Raw genomic sequence first — 16,540 nt, forward strand, 5'->3', positions numbered from 1 at the left:
TAGAGCTAACATGTTGGTACATTTCTCAGAGAACAAGGAAAGACTGATTTATGGGAATAAAAAAAAGTAGTTGAAAAAGAAATAATTTTCCCCACACTTCATCTAACACTTACTGAAAGAGAAGATGGGAATCCAGTTTCCAGGAATCAGATGCATGGCCTTAGAATCCCTGGGATGTGGTAGGCCCTAGTGCTGAAACTTGTTTGACTAGGAACTTCAGATAAGGCAGTGATGACAGCCACTTGCTCCTGTTCTCTGTGAAGCCTGGATTGACTATGGCTGTAACTGAGGGTTTTCTCAATCCCCACCCCCAGTACCTGGTTGTGAGAGAACCTTTTCAGACATGAACAGTGACAGGGATCAGTTTGTGACCATAGCCATTAGTCTGGGTCCAAGGACTAGTCTCAGGTTAGCAGTAGTAGTGCTCATCTGGGCAATGAGGTAGTACAGAGCATAGAGCACATCATCATGAGTTTAAATGTGGCCTCAGTCATGTACCAACAGTGTGACCTTAGGTAAGTCACTTAGCCTTGTTTGCCTCCAGTTCCTCATCTGTCCTGGATGGCAAAAGAAATGGCAAACCACTTCAGTATCTTTTCCCAGAAAATCCCAAATGGGATCATAGACAGTCAGACATAATGGGAATGACCAAACAACAACAAGCATTAGAGAGGATGGCCCAGAATCTCCTTTTCTTCCTTATCCTCCAACCTCAATGCAGAGTGACCCTTGACCTTGCTCTCACAAAAAAAAAAAAAAAGGTATTTTTGTTCTTGTCTCCATTGAGCTGCCCTTCAAAGGGAGCTGTGTTGGACACTGCTCCAGGCAGGAGAGTGTAGGCTTTCAGGGACCTGAGTTTGAGTTGTGGCTCTTCCACTCACTGGCCTTGTGACCTTGGGCAAATTCCTTCCTCTCTGTGAGCTTCAGTTTTCTGTGCATAATGATTTCTAAAATCCCCATCAGTTCTAAATAATCCAATTGATACAACTAGGCCTGTCTTCTGGCTAATTCTGTGCTTAAATGGAGGGTAAGGAACAGATATAATGGTAATTTTTTAAAAAATTAAACTCACACCTTTTGCCTTAGAATTAATACTATGTATCAGTTTCAAGGCTAAAGAGCTCCAAGGGCTGGACATTTGGGGTTAAGTGACTAAGTCTAGGGTCACACAGTTAGGACATGTCTGAGGCTTGATTTGAACCTATGATCTCTAGGCTCCAGTCCTGGCTCTCTATCCACTGAGCCACCTTGCTGTCCCTCTTCTGATGAATGTTTTAACAATGGCTCTGAAAATATATCATACAGTTTTAAGTTTTAATCTGCATTATTAATATTTTCTCTATCGCTTTAAGCCTAGACAGACAGTCAATACTATCAAGCCCTGTTTGGTGATTTCCTAGTTATAAATGCTCACCCCAAAAACATATCAGTCTGATTTAGTGAGCTGTATGAGCCAGCTATAACACGCCTCTGGGTGTGGAGGAACAAGAGAAAGAGAGGGGAACCTGTCTTCCTTAGGACAGGGAGCAAACATGGGAATGAGTCAGGCTGGGATGGTTTGTCTCTAAGGCTTGGACCAGAATGTCCAGAAAGTGACAATGAATTTAGGGGCAACAGGGTGCTGGCAGGTCCATTCAGTTTCTGTATCTGAGTGTCGAAACCACCCAGGCTTCAGATTTGTGGGGTGAAGGGGAGGACCTGTGGACACTGTTCCCAAAGCTGGGGGTCAGGGCCAGACCATGGGAACAGGGTACATGAGGTAGGTGAGAGCAGAAGGTGGAAAGAACCCATGTTTACAAGATCTCTGGGCTTTGGATGAGAAGTAGACAATGAGGAGAGAGTCCTCAGGCTTATAGTTACAATCATCTATAAATTCTTTAGCATCAAATGCCCTCTCCCCCCACTCCCAGATCATCAATTAATCATGCATAAGCACTGCTCCATGCCTTGGCACTAAGGAAAGAAAGAGAAATGGAGGAGGTCCAGCCCTCCAGGAATTCACCATTCTATGAGGAAAGTAATGGGTTTACATAGAAGTAGATCCAACTTGTATGCACAGTAAATGCTGAGTTATATGAGGGAGGAGTTGGGGGGGGGGTGGAGCAGGGAAGTCCTGTATGGTGAGAAGGGAGTCCTTTCCTGCCATGGGAGAATGGTGGGAAAAACTGTGTGAAGGCAAGGGAATAGGAGATAGGCTGATACATACTGTGTAAATGGAATTAATATGTAATAAGTCTAGAAATCTAGTCGGGAGCTAGATTGTACAGGACTTTAAATTTTAGAGGAGGCTATTTTTGATCTTTGAGGCAATAGGGAGCCACTTGGGCTTCTTGATCAGGGGAATAGCATGGTCAGATTTGTGCTTTAGGAATATTTCTTTGGTTACTTTGCACTATTTATTAAAGAGTGGCAAGGCAAGAATAACTAGTAGCAGTAGCCCAGCTAAAAGGTGATAAGTAAATGAACTAGGGTGGTGACTAAATAGTGGAGAGATATTGTGGAGGTTCAGTTGACTCTCTCTTTTTTTTTAAAGCCCTTACCTTCTGTCTTAGAATCACTACTGTGTATTGGTTCCAAGGCAGAAGAGCGGTAAGGGCTGGGCAATGGGGGTCAAGTGACTTGCCTAGCATCACACAGCTGGGAAGTGTCTGAGGTCATATTTGAATCCAGGACCTCCCATCTCTAGGCCTGGCTCTCAATCTACTGAGCCACTCAGCTGCCCCCTCAGTTGACTCTTTAGATGTGAGGTCTTCATGCTCTTTGGAACATTTCTGACCCCTCAGATAGCCTGAGGACACTACAAATACCACTGTATCTCAGGATGGCCCAGTTCTTCTCTCCCTCCTCCATCTGAGGAAAGCCCCAAATTTCAGAGTCAAGTCAGTCTGTTTCTCTTGGTGGCCAGGTCTCACCTTAGGTAACAACCAACTCCACTACTTACTATTCATGTGACCATGTTGGTGAATAACTTCTGTGCATCCTGAGCACCAACATCCCTTCCAGGCCAGACCCTATCATTCTGTAATCCTGTTTTACAGGATACAGTTGGAGTCAGCTGAAGCACAGAATGAGACAGTTGCTGGTTGGAGGTCACAAAAACAAAACAGATCCATGACTGAATTGGGAAATGAGTGAGAACCTAAATCTCCTGATATCTAGCTCAGGCCATATCTATTTGTCATAAAAATCATAGACGATCTGGGAACTAAGCTTAGACCATGTAACATTGACTAGCAAAGACAGAAGGGCTCTTAGGACATGGGAAATGGGACACAGAACATCAGGGTTTGGAAGCTATATAGTCCCAACCTCATTTTAAAGATGGGGAAACTGAGGCCCAGAGAAAAGTAGTGACTTGTGTAAGAACATATAGCAAATCAGTGGCAGAGTAGGAACTAGAATCCTGGTCTTCCTATTCCCAGACCAGGGCTCTTTGTTTCTCCCTAGTCTATGCTCACAAAGTTCCTCTTTACCGATATAGACACATGCCATCAGAAGCTTTTCTATTTATGCATACTTCAAAGGGGCAGCTTCCAGGAGCTGACCGCAGTCTGGACCCCATGCTGTGTCCAAGGGTCTCTTGGTTTCTGACTTGCAGCCAGACATCCCTGCAGGATATGCACTTGGGACACATCTGCTGAAGTCTCCCTCCAGCTAGAACTGAATGACAACTCTGGACTTGAATAGGGGCTTCCTCAAAGGCCCCAGAAGAAAAGGGCCACCAGGTCAATTAAGTCTGTCTCAGGCTCCACAGGAGCTACAACTCCATTTGCCTGCTTGAGCTGCCCTCAACCTCTGTCCCTCCTCTCTTTTTTTTTTTTCCATTTGAATAAGTTTATTTAGTCAATTTAGAACATTATTCCTTGGTTACAATAATCACATTATTTCTCTCCTTCCCCTCCACCCACTCTTCCCCCAGCCAATTTCATTGGGTATTACATGTGTCGTTGATCAGAATCCATTTCCATGTTGTTGTTTACACTAGGATGTTCATTTAGAGTCTACATCCCCAACAATATGCCTTCAACCCATGTATTCAAGCAGTTGTTTTTCTTTGGTGTTTTTACTCCCACAGTGTTTCCTCTGGATGTGGATAGTGGTTTTTCTCGTAGGTTCCTCCGAGTTGTTCAGGGTCATTGCATTGCCACTAATGGAGAAGTCCTTTACATTCGATTATACCACAGTGTATCAGTCTCTGTGTACAATTTTTTCCTGGTTCTGCTCCTCTCACTCTGCATCAATTCCTGGAGGTTGTTCCAGTCCCCATGGAATTCCTCCACTTTATTATTCCTTTGAGCACAATAGTATTCCATCACCAACATATACCACAATTTGTTCAGCCATTCCCCAATTGAAGGGCATCCCCTCATTTTCCAATTTTTGGCCACCACAAAGAGCACAGCTATGAATATTCTTGTACATGTCTTTTTCCTTATTATCTCTTTGGGGTACAAACCCAGCAGTGCTATGGCTGGATCAAAGGGTAGACAGTCTTTTATCGCCCTTTGGGCATAGTTCCAAATTGCCCTCCAGAATGGTTGGATCAATTCACAACTCCACCAGCAATGCATTAATGTCCCTACTTTGCCACATCCCCTCCAGCATTCACTACTTTCCTTTGCTGTCATGTTAGCCAATTTTCTAGGTGTGAGGTGATACCTCAGAGTTGTTTTGATTTGCATTTCTTTGATTATAAGAGATTTAGAGCACTTTTTCAAGTGCTTATTAATAGTTTTGATTTCTTTAACTGAAAATTGCCTATTCATGTCCCTTGTCCATTTTTCAATTGGAGAATGGCTTGATTTTTTTGTACAACTGGTTTAGCTCTTTATAAATTTGAGTAATTAGACCTTTGTCAGATGTTTTTGTCATGAAGATTGTTTCCCAATTTGTTGCTTCCCTTCTAATTTTGGATGCATTAGTTTTGTTTGTACAAAAACTTTTAAATTTGATGTAATCAAAATTATTGATTTTATATTTTGTGATTTTTTTCTAGCTCTTGCTTGGTTTTAAAGTCTTTCCTTGTCCAAAGATCTGAGAAGTATACTATTCTGTGTTCGCCTAATTTGCTTATAGTTTCCTTCTTTATATTCAGGTCATTCACCCATTCTGAGTTTATCTTGGTGTAGGGTGTGAGATGTTGATCCAAACCTAATCTCTCCCATACTGTTTTCCAATTTTTCCCAGCAGTTTTTATCAAAAAGTGGGTTTTGGTCCCCAAAACTGGGATATTTTGGTTATCATAGACTGTCCTGCTAAAGCCATTTACCCCAAGTCTATTCCACTGATCTTCCCTTCTGTGTCTTAGCCAGTACCAAATTGTTTTGATAACCACTGCTTTATAGTATAGTTTGAGATCTGGGACTGCAAGTCCTCCTTTCTTTGCATTTTATTTTTCATGATTTCCCTGGATATCCTTGATCTTTTGTCCTTCCAAATGAACTTTGTTATATTTTTTTCTAATAATGTAAAGAAGTTTTTTGGTAGTTCAATGGGTATGGCACTAAATAAGTAAATTAATTTGGGTAGGATTGTCATTTATATTATGTTAGCTCGTCCTACCCATGAGCAATCAATGTTTTTCCAATTGTTTAGATCTAGTTTTAATTGTGTGGAGAGTGTTTTGTAGATGTGTTCATATAGTTCCTGTGTTTGATATCCCTCCTCTCTTGCCTAGAAAAAAACCTACTGCCTGTGAGACCTGGCCTGAGAGTCCCATTGCTTCCAGGAAGACTTCATTTGTATGATATAATGAGACTCCACACCTGGAGTTGGAAGATTTGGGTCTTTAAGTACTGGTACTTGGCAGATGTATAGTGTTGGGCAAGTCACCTCCATCCTCTGTACTTCAGGAGGCTTATCCATAAAATGAGAGGGTTGACCTTCCAGGTCTCATTTGGTTTCTTCTAGCTCTTAAGTCTCTATGACTTGAATTAAGGTCTTGATTCTTAGCATCTGTGAGATCTTGGGCAAAACTTCACTGTTTTGTGCCTCAGTTTATTAACTTGTAAAATGAGGACATTATGCTCACTTATATAACCTTTTTTTTTTTTAAACCCTTACCTTCCGTCTTGGAGTCAATACTGTGTATTGTCTCCAAGGCAGAAGAGTGGTAAGGGCTAGGCAATGGGAGTCAAGTGACTTGCCCAGGGTCACACAGCTGGGAAGTGGCTGAGGCCAGATTTGAACCTAGGACCTCCCAACTTATATAACCTTTGACAGGAAAGTATTTGGTAAATCATAGAGCATTAAAGAGGTGGGAAAATATTACTATCATTCTTTCACATGTTCAGTCTTCAACATCCATTTGGGGTTTTCTTGGCAGAGACTGGAGTGGTTTGCCATTTCCTTCTCCAGCTCATTTTACAGATGAAGAAACTGAGGCAAATGGGGTTAAGTGACTTGCCCAGGTACACATAGCTAGTAACTGAGGCTAGATTTGAACTCAGGGAGATGAATCTTCTAGATTCCAGGCCCAAGACTCTGTGCCACCTAGCGGTCTTAGTCTTTACTAAAGGACTTCTAATTAAGGCAGTGTTTAGTAGTGGTTATCTTTTCTATCCTCCCTCCTCACCTAATCCCCACAGACTTTCTCCTTTTCTGAACTTTTCACTCATTGGAGAGCATTACCATTACCAGGGACTGAGGGAGGCAATTTAGATGTCATGCTCAACTCTTCACTATCTTCATCTGTTTACCCTTTCCCCATCCTTAGCCTCAATCTCTCCTTACTCTATTCCATCCTTCACCCAGCTGCCAAAGGGATCCTCCTTTAAGGGAAGGGCTGACGATAGAACTCCTCTATTCAGTGACCTCCGGTGATTCCCTATTGCCTCTGGGATCAAATAGAAACTCTGGCTTTCAAAGTTCTTCAGTCTGCTCACACCCTCCTCCAGTGTGTTCTGCAGAGTAGCCATATTGACTTAATTTACCCTTCTTCCCCTCAACTTCCATCTTCTGTCTTATCTGCACTGGCTCTTCCCCATCACTACAAGCCTTTCTGTTCTCATTTGTGCCTTTTCCAATCTCAAACTTCATTGTAGACTCAGTTCAAAACCCACTCTCTCTATTCTTTCCTTGCTCTTCCCACTGCTAATTTTGTGCCTACTTAATACACCTTGTTCCCCACCTCCCTTTAGAATGTGGAGCTTCTTGTGAGTAGGAACTCTTCATCTTTTTCCTTAGTACCCTGAGGCCTTAGCACAGAAACTGGCACATTGCTGGTGGTTGTCCTTCCTACTCAAAGAGGACCAAAATGTCAACTATGGCTGATAAGACCAGTACAAGCTCAGAAGGTTTGGGCACGTTGTAAACACACAATAAATATGAACTCCTCTGTTTAGAGTGTAAACTTTACAGTTTAGCCCCAACCTGCCTATCCAGGCTGGTTACATATTACTCTCCCCATCATGGACTGTGGGTATCAAATGGACACTGAGCAGGACATTCTCTTCCTTTCCTCTGTGACCCTCACCTTCCCACCTGTCCCTCCTCCCCTCACATCTGGAATGCTCTCCTCTCTCATTCTGGTGCTTAGAATCCCTGGCTCCCTTCAGAGACTCCACTCAAGTACCATCTCCTTCAAAAAGCCCTTTTCAGATTCCTCATTGTTAGTCCTCCCTCCTCTCCCCACAAATAACAACAACAACAAAGCCTTTGCACTTAGTTTTTAGAATTTTGTATTTATTTATTTATGAATGAGCTGCTCAAGGGCAGGGGTTGTCTCACTTTTGTCTTTCCCTCCTCAATGCTTGGCACAGTGCTTGGCATGGAGCAGGTGCTTATTAAATTGGTTGATTGATTGAGTCAACCTCCAGGTGTGTGAATCATTGATGGGTTGGGATCTCTGTGGGTGGAGTAGGTTCTGACACCTGGGTTTCCCTGTGGTAAGGAAATCTATCACGTAGTCAGGTAAAGCCCTCCATGGATATCTTATTGTGGTGTGGAGGTGACCCCGATTCCTCCAAGGTTATACCAGGCCTTGAAGGTTTTGAGTACAGTCTAGCCACTGAATCTGTGTCTTCTTTGTGAACTAGATTTTCAGCCAGGAATCTCCAGAATGGTTATATGGTAAGCATCATGTCTAGAAAACATTAGGCTTAAGGCTGGAGAAGTAGGTTAGGACCAAAAAGGGAAGGACCTTAAATGCCAGACTTAGTAGTTTGAGGAAACTCCAAAGATGTTTTAAGAAGTTAAAGGATGTCATTAAAATTGTGTGGGTCTTGATGACTCCCCCTATCATCCTGCTTAAGTAATATTCAGTTTTATTAGCTATTCCCAAAGCACTTTCCCCCCTTCCTTCCATCTTATCCAAAGTGAGGAATGTGTAGATCAGCCTGGAGGGAAATGGCTTTGATCCTAATTTTGTTTTTTCATTAATTTAATCAGTGGAACTCCTTGGTTGTCCTTCTCTTGATTCATCTGCCTCTATTTTGAGAGCTGGGCTATAAATATCCAGTCGAGCACTCTATATTTTTTAATTTCCCGTGTATTCATTGTTGAGTTCCTTGTGGACCCAAAGGCAGCTTCCTTCGTTCTAAGAATTTTCTAATTTTGGGGCTAGTTGGGGCTAGTTGGGGGTAGTTGGAAGAAAAGCCTTGAACTGGGAATCATGGGGTCATTGGATCATAGATTTCGTCTACTCCTCATTTTACAGAGGAGGAAACTGAGGCCTAAAGCATTCTATGACTTGCTCAGGTTTACACAAATAATTGGCAGAATTAGACCTTTTCTTTCTTCACCAGTGGTCTGCTATGTAGCCTGGGGGCAAATCATTTGTCTTCTCCATAAAATGAGGGGTTTCATCTAGGTGACCTTAAAGTTCTCTCTCCCTCTAAGTCTTTGATCCTGTGATTCTTTCTGAAGCCCCTTCTACTGGGAATATTCTGTACCCTCTGCTCAAATATTCAGTTTTCTCTGACAGCCCTAGCACATTTGGTGCTCAATGTGTAAAGGACAAGTCTAAAAAGGAGTCAATTAGTAAAGGCCTGTTCAGTGCTTTTTGTAGAAGAGGTGGGGCAGCTAGGGGCAGCGTTAGTGGGTAGAGTGCCAGGCCTGGAATCAGGAACACTCATCTTCCTGAGTTCAAATCTAGCCTCTGATAGATACTAGCTGTGTGACCGTGTTCAAGTCACTTAGCCCTGTTGACCTCAGTTTCCTCATATGTAAAATGAGCAGGAGAAGGAAATGGAAAACTGCTTTAGTATCTTTGACCAAAAAAACCCAAATGGGGTCATGAAGAGTTGGACACAAGCAATAATAAGTAGAAGAATTAGGATGACTTAATAGAGAGCAGGACTTGGAGTCCAGAAGCCTGAACTTTCAATCCTGTCCTTGACCTATCCTGGCTGGGTGACTTGGCTGGGCTTGTTGCTTGACCTCTTAGTACCCAGGAAATTCAGTAAGACTCTTTAATTGCAAAGCAGATGACACTATATTAAGGGATATTCCTCACCAGGATTTCCCTAGACCAATGAAATCAGAAGACTACTACTACTACTACTACTGCTACTACTACTACTACTACTGCGCTACTACTACTACTACTACTACTACTACTAATTATGTAGTTATAATAATAGTTGGTCTTCAGGCAGTAATCCAAAGTTCACAAAGCATTTTCCCTACTTTAGCTCATTGGATCCCCATGATAACCCTATGAGATGAGACCTACTCACAGGTATTATTTATCCTAGTTTTTAGATGAGGAAACAGATTAAGAGAAGCTAAATCTAGGGATACACAGTGACTAATGTACCCAGGTTTTCCTGACTCCTGACCCAAGTTCAATACATCATTCTATGCCATACTTTCAATTCAACATCTGTTTAATGCTTCTTCTATAAAAATAAGGAAGTATCTGTGGCTCAGTGATTAAAAGTCAGGAAGACCAGAATTTAAAATCCAGCCTTATATACTTCCTAGCTGTATAACCTTGGGTGAGTTACTTAACTTTTATATGCCTAGGAGTCTTAAGTGGCCTGGTGGAGAGAGTGCTGGGCTCACAATCAGGAAGACCAGAGTTCAAATCTGGCTGCAGACATTGCCTAGTTGTGTGACCCTGGGCACATCACTTACCTCTGATTTCCTGACAAAAGGATCCATTGGCTAAGGAAATGACAAACCACTTTAGTATCCTTGTCAAGAAAACTCCATGGATAACATGGGGTCATGAAGAGTTGGGCACAACTAACTGACTCAACAATAAAAACAACAATAAAAATGAAAGTTTATCTCCTCACAGAGTTTACATTCTCTTAGGCTAAGATCCTGACCTTTTTTATATTTTGCCTACTCTTTATCGCCTGCCTCTTCGAGAGACTCCTATCCTGATCATTCAGAGAGAGGCCAAAGGGTGGCCAGAAGAAAGGCTGTTTTGAATGCTTTCTGTTAGAAAAGCTTTGCCATGGCTTGAAGAGTACATGGAATGAGACAGAGACATGACCATCATCATCTCTAGTAATCTCACCATCCTTTAAAATTATACAGTTTAGTGATGCACTTTGATATATCTGTTCTTGAAACAACCTTGTGAGTTAGGTGATATGTACATTTTAAAGATGAAAAAACTGAGGTCTGAAGAAAGTGAAATGACTCACTTTATACTGTGAGGCAATTTACAAATCATGAAGTCCTTCTTCTCCAGGGCTCTCTTTCTGCTAGACTTGGCTGATTCTATCCTGTCCTCAGGAAGCTTGTGAACTGAGGAGACTTGGCTCATGCCCCCTGGGTCTGAGCAAGGAGACATACCCTTCACCATCCAGCCTACCCTGGAGACTTTCCCATAAATAGAAACCAAAACAATACAATGTGCTCTAGAATAACACACAAGAACTTGGGGTAGGTTTTTTTTTTTTTTTTGCACTCTAGAGTCCAGGAAGCATTCAGGAAGCAGCTGGGGGTAGTTAGGGAAGACTTCAAAAAGGAAGCAAGAATTGAAGTGGGGAATGTAGGAAGTATGTAGGACTCAGACCACTGACAGATGAGGAAACTAACTGAGCTAGCCATTTAATATTAGTGGTAGAATTTGATCGAAGTCTCTTGACTTTAAATCCAGTCCCCCTGTTCTCCCTTGTTAAGTTGTTGTTGTTGCCCTTGTTAAGTCATTTTCAGATGTATCTGACCTTCTATGACCTCATTTAGGGTTTTCTTGGCAAAGATACTGGAGTGGTTTGCCATTGCCTTCTCCAGCTCATTTTACAGATGCGGAAACTGAGACTGGGCTAAATGACAGGGACACACAGCTAGTAAGTGTCTGAGACCAGATTTGACCTCTGAGAGATGAGTATTTACGATGTCAGGCCCAGCACTAGCTGCTGTGGTACCTAGCTTCCCCTTTTATTCACAGAGATACTATTACCCACTGTGGGTTGCTAGCTAGGTCTTCAAAAGTGTGGAGATGCCATTCTAAGTCATTCACATTCTCTTTTGCCCTTTTAACTCAACACGTCTCTTTCTTGTGGATATCACTAAGTTCTCTCTGCCCACTGCTCAGGTGGTCTTTATACTTCTCTGCCAAGCTCCTTGGGTCACTCAGTGAAATTCTCCAGGAGAAAAGAGAGAATGCTGGAAGGTGGCTTCCTGGAGTGATCTTCATAGCATAGTAGAAGGAACTTTGGTTTTAGTCAAGGGATCTAGGTTCAAATCTCACCTCTGTTGCTTATTATTTTGTGACCTCAGACAAATTATTTAACCTCTCTGGGCCCTATTTTCCTTTTAAAGGGTTGGACAAAGTGGTTCCTGAGATCTCTTTGGAGTTCAAATCTCTGATCCTCTGATCTTATGCACTATGTCCAAATTCTATGACCTAGGTTCAAATCCCACATTTAATGCTTGTTATTTGTGGCCTTGGACAAGTCACTAACCTCTCTGGATCTCAGTTTTCTGTAAAATTATAAGACTGGGCTATATATTCCTGGAGGTCTCTTCCAGATCCAGTCCTATGATCCTATGCTTTTATGGGACAGTTAGGTAGCCCAGGAGATAGGGTGCTGAAATCAAACTTGGAAAGACCTGAGTTTCAATCCTGCCTTGGGCACTTCGTGGCTTTAAGATCCTGGGCAAATCAATTAATTTCTCTGTGCCTCAGTTCCTTCATCTTTAAAATGAGGAAGTTAGAGGCTTTGGCCTCTAAAGGCATTTCCAGTTCTAAATCTATCCAGGGTCCTCTTTTTTCACACATACTTGGAGTTAAGAGACTTAGGCTCAACAATTCAGTTCAACAAATGTTTATGAAGCTTCCATCATGTACCGGCACTGTGTTAGATATATAGATATAAGAGAGACAAAAACACATGCTCTAAAAGAGCTCACATACTACTGGGTTCAAATCCAAGTTTTGGTCCTTACAAGTGACCATGAGTCAGTCAGTCACTTGAACCTTTCTGAGTCTCCATTATCCTTATCTGTAAAAAGAGGCTAATAGTACAAAGAAACTGACTTTACTGTGCTTTTGTGAAGATCAAATGATATAATAAAGGTAAAGAGCATCGTAAACCTGGAAAGCCTTTATATAAAGGTGAATTCACCTCTTCTTTCTCCTTTTCTTTCTCCTTTCCTCCTTATCTACTATTGCAAAGGGAGAGGAAATGGGGGGAACTCAGAGAATGAAGACCCACTGTCCTTTTGATGTGATTAGATACCAGTTTTGCCCAACACTGGAATCATTTTGAACTCTGCTTGGTCTTCCATTTCAGGGGGAGAGGGAGTTGCTATAACAACACTGATTCATGTAATTGCTGTTACAATCTGCTCAGTTCTTCTTCCTGTTAAAACACACACATAGAGAACCAAAAAACCAACAACACGTTTAATAAGCCCATAGAGGGGCTGATACTCTCCTGACTTCCATTGCCTTTCCAAGGATCTTCCATTGTCTTAGTTTGTAACATTGGACAAATCACCTCTCCATGTCTACTCTGAAATTTTGCCAGTTGCCAGGCCATTGGGTTATCTTGGAGAGGGCTAAAGACCAGGATTCTGGGAATTTGGAATCATTTCTGCCCTTCCACAAACCCTGGGATGCAAGGCATATCCCTTCTACTCCCTGGATCTCAATTTCTCCCTCTAAAAATGAGGAGATATATTGGATAAAATATCAAATTTAGAGCCAAAATTCCTGGTTTAACATCTCGGGTCATCTACTAGTCATGAGCATGTACTTCCTAGGTCTCAGTTTCCTCCAATTTTAAAAGAGTAGATATAGGACTAGGTAATAGAAAGGGTCCCTACCAGTTCTAAATCTTTGAAATTATTATGAATTTGTAAACCTTTTAAAAACCTTCCAGTAGACATTGGATCTTTGCCTTTTGGCTGCAGCATCAAGGGCTGTCTGGCCACCCATTGCTGGCTATGGGCCACAAACTGAGGTGATATCAAAGGCATGAGGGCTTCCAGGCATAGTATGACTTTGGAAGCAGATACCCTGGTTAGGAAGGAGGCAATAATCTGTAGGAGGTATGATGCTTTTCTGAGAGACCCATTGCAGTATTTATGGGTAGGTTGTATGTCATTTGTGATTAATAATATCACCGTAAATCAGAGACTGTTATTATTAGCGATGATATTAATAGCTAATAATAATTGGAAACAATTCAGCAATAGGGATTCAGAGCCCACTATGTGAAGAATACAGTTCTCTTTATTGGAAGTATATTCTATCTCTGTAGCCCCTTCCTCTGATTTATTGGTTCCTTCTAGAACCTTCATTTTAAGGGAAATGCCCAGGACAGCCACATCTTTATTTCTCTTTGGGTTCTACTTCTGACTCTGGACTTCTCTTCTGTGCCTGGCTTCGGTAACTTCATTATGCTCTTTCCTCTTCCTCTTTCCCCCTCTCTTCTCTTTTATAGATTATCTTCATTTATTAGAATATAAGCTTCTTGAGGAGAGATGATTTTATTTAGCTTGAGCTTCTGCTGAGACAGCAACCACAGTGCTTAGCACTTAGTAAGCACTTAGTAAGCACTTAGTAAGTAAATAGATTTTGAGGGACAGCTAGGCAACTCAGTGGATAGAGCACCAGTCCTGGAGTTGGGAAGACCTGGGTTGAAATCTGGCCTAGCTGTGTGACCCTGGACAAGTCACTTAATCCTGTTTGTCTAATCCTTGCCCTTCTTAGAGTGGTTAGAAGGACAGAAACTAAGGGTTTAAAATTTGTTGAATTATTGAAGCAAATCATTTAAACACACAAGCTCTCAGTTTCCTCCTTTGTAAGATAAGGAGATTGGATTGGGTGATCTCTAAGATTCTTTCTAGTTCCTAACCTTGTGGGGCTTACAGTCTAGTAGCAGGATAAGTCTAAAATGTGTTATACACTAATTTTGATATCTAATTATTTGATAATGTACAAAATGAGGCCTTAGAGAAAGCTCCTTACAAGGGGAATGGAGGAAACTGGGAGGGGGATACTTGAATTAGGCTTTCAAGGATATGTTTAATGATGGAAGAAGGAAAATGGAGACATTCATTCTAGATGTCAACCATCTATTAAAGGCCTACTATGTATGCAGCAAACCTTTACCTTCTCTTTTGGAATCCATACTAAGTATTGGTTTCAAGACAGAAGAACAGTAAGGGTTAGGCAGTGGGGCTTAAGTGACTTGCCCAGGTTCATACAGCTAGAAAGTGTCTGAGGCCAGATTGAACCTAGCTTCAGACCTGGCTCCCTAACCATTGAACAACCTGGCTGCCCTTTGCTAGGTGGCTTCTTGAGCAGAGTTACAGAGTTGGGAGAGTAAAGTGTGTTTTTAAGCAGTAAAGACTAATTCAGCACTCCTTACATTTCATGTTATTCTGTGTTTTTCAGGTGAGGAAGCATCTTAACTGGCATCTGAGGAGACTTAAGGACTGTTTCCTACAAACCCTCTTGGCAGAGCTTCCCCTTTGATGGTAAGATCATCAAGGGATGGATGATTGTGAGTGAAATGGAGAATGTGACTGAATTTAGCTCCTTTAGTCTTTGGAGCCAAGTCTCCTCTTCTTCCTTTTCTTTTGCTTTTTCCTCATTTCAGCAAATATTTCTTTTTTAATCCTCTTCTTCATATAAGGCTCTTTAGTCAGGCTAGGAATTCAAAGATAGATACAACTTATAACTGACTCTCACTGAACTGGCAAAGCAATGGGGTGGGATGGGGATGCAAATGACATTTATTCAGATAACTGTGAAATAAAGGATATGTGTATTGTTTTTGTTGTTATTTTTATTATTATGTTATTGTTCTGAAACATCTCCAGTATTTCTGAAGGTCTATATTTTTATTTGGATGGGGCTTCCCTCCACCAAACAAGATCCCAATCCCTCTATGCCATAATATGCTATCTCTTGAGTATCTAGGGACTGAGATTTTCATCCTCTGGTCACCAGCCTTCTAGTGACAAAATGTACTCCAAAGGTATCTTGTGTTTATTTATCTCTGTAGATGTTGTTTTTTGCCTGTTTAGTCATTTTTAGTCATGTTTAACTCTTCAAGACTCCATATAGGTTTAGGCTTTTTTTTTGGGGGGGGGCAGAGATACTAGAATAGTTTGCCATTTCTTTCTCCAATTCATTTTATGGATAAGGAAACTGAGGCAAGAAGGGTTAAATGATTTGCCATGGGTCAGACAACTGTCTGAGATCAGATTTGAACTCAGGAAAATGAATCTTCCTGACTTTATTCCCAGTACTCTGTTCATTGCACTAGCTAGCTGCTGCTTTGAGGGGAAGGGCTATTTTGCTTCATATCTCCAGTGCATAACATTGTGCCTAGATCAAGAATTTAATAAATTCTTTAATTTCTTTATTTAATAGAATTTCTTCCTAGAGGACTCAGCCCTCTCCTCCCCACCCCATAGAAGGTATAACTTGACAAAAAGATCTGTATATATAGATTATGTCTTTAATGCTTCCATTTTTCAGCTCATTCTCTGAAGGAGGATATTCACAAGTTATTCTTCAAGCATTAAGTCTATAGTTGTATATAATATTCTCTTGGTTCTACTTGGTTTACTCTTTATTACTTCATGTAGATCTTTCCAAGTTTTTAAAAAAATTAATCTACTCATTGTTTCTTACAGCACAGTAATATTCCATCATAATCAGATGCCATAGTTTGTCCAGCCATTCCCCAATTGATGGACATTCCCTTAATTTCCAGTTCTTTGCCACCATAAAAAGAGAACTGCTATTGGCATCTTGGAACGTATAGATTCTTTTCCTTTTCCCCAGTCTCCTTTGGAAACAGACCCCACAATGGTATCACTGCATCCTGCCACATTTTAATACTCCATCCTAGATGGAACTTGCAGAATGGACCATTCCAGGCTAGATCTAAAACCCAGACAGACAACTGGTAACCTTAAGTTGGAAGCCTTTCTCCCATGTTTTTTTTTTGTTGTTGTTTTTATGGTGGTTGATACTTTATTGGCATATAGTATAAATATTTATACATGGTACATTGTTATAATGGGAATTTGAGGGTAGGGAAGGTTTTAAGATTGGGAACACACAAGTATATAAATAGTTTTATTAGCTAAAAGGGATGGGGATCGTAGGGGATGA

At 41.3% G+C, this 16,540-nt stretch overlaps 1 protein-coding gene across 4 annotated transcripts in view; it reads left to right on the plus strand.

The window, feature by feature from the left end:
• TSNARE1 (t-SNARE domain containing 1) overlaps positions 1 to 16,540 on the plus strand; it is a 298,847-nt gene that overhangs the window by 11,907 nt on the left and 270,400 nt on the right. For all 4 annotated transcript variants that reach the window (XM_016431917.2, XM_056820748.1, XM_056820747.1 and 1 more), the window contains exon 2: positions 14,807 to 14,889. The gene's annotated coding sequence lies outside the window, so the exon portion shown is untranslated. The remainder of the gene's footprint in view (positions 1 to 14,806; positions 14,890 to 16,540) is intronic.

This window comes from Monodelphis domestica, chromosome 3, assembly GCF_027887165.1.
Source record: "Monodelphis domestica isolate mMonDom1 chromosome 3, mMonDom1.pri, whole genome shotgun sequence".
Lineage (NCBI taxonomy): Eukaryota > Metazoa > Chordata > Mammalia > Didelphimorphia > Didelphidae > Monodelphis > Monodelphis domestica.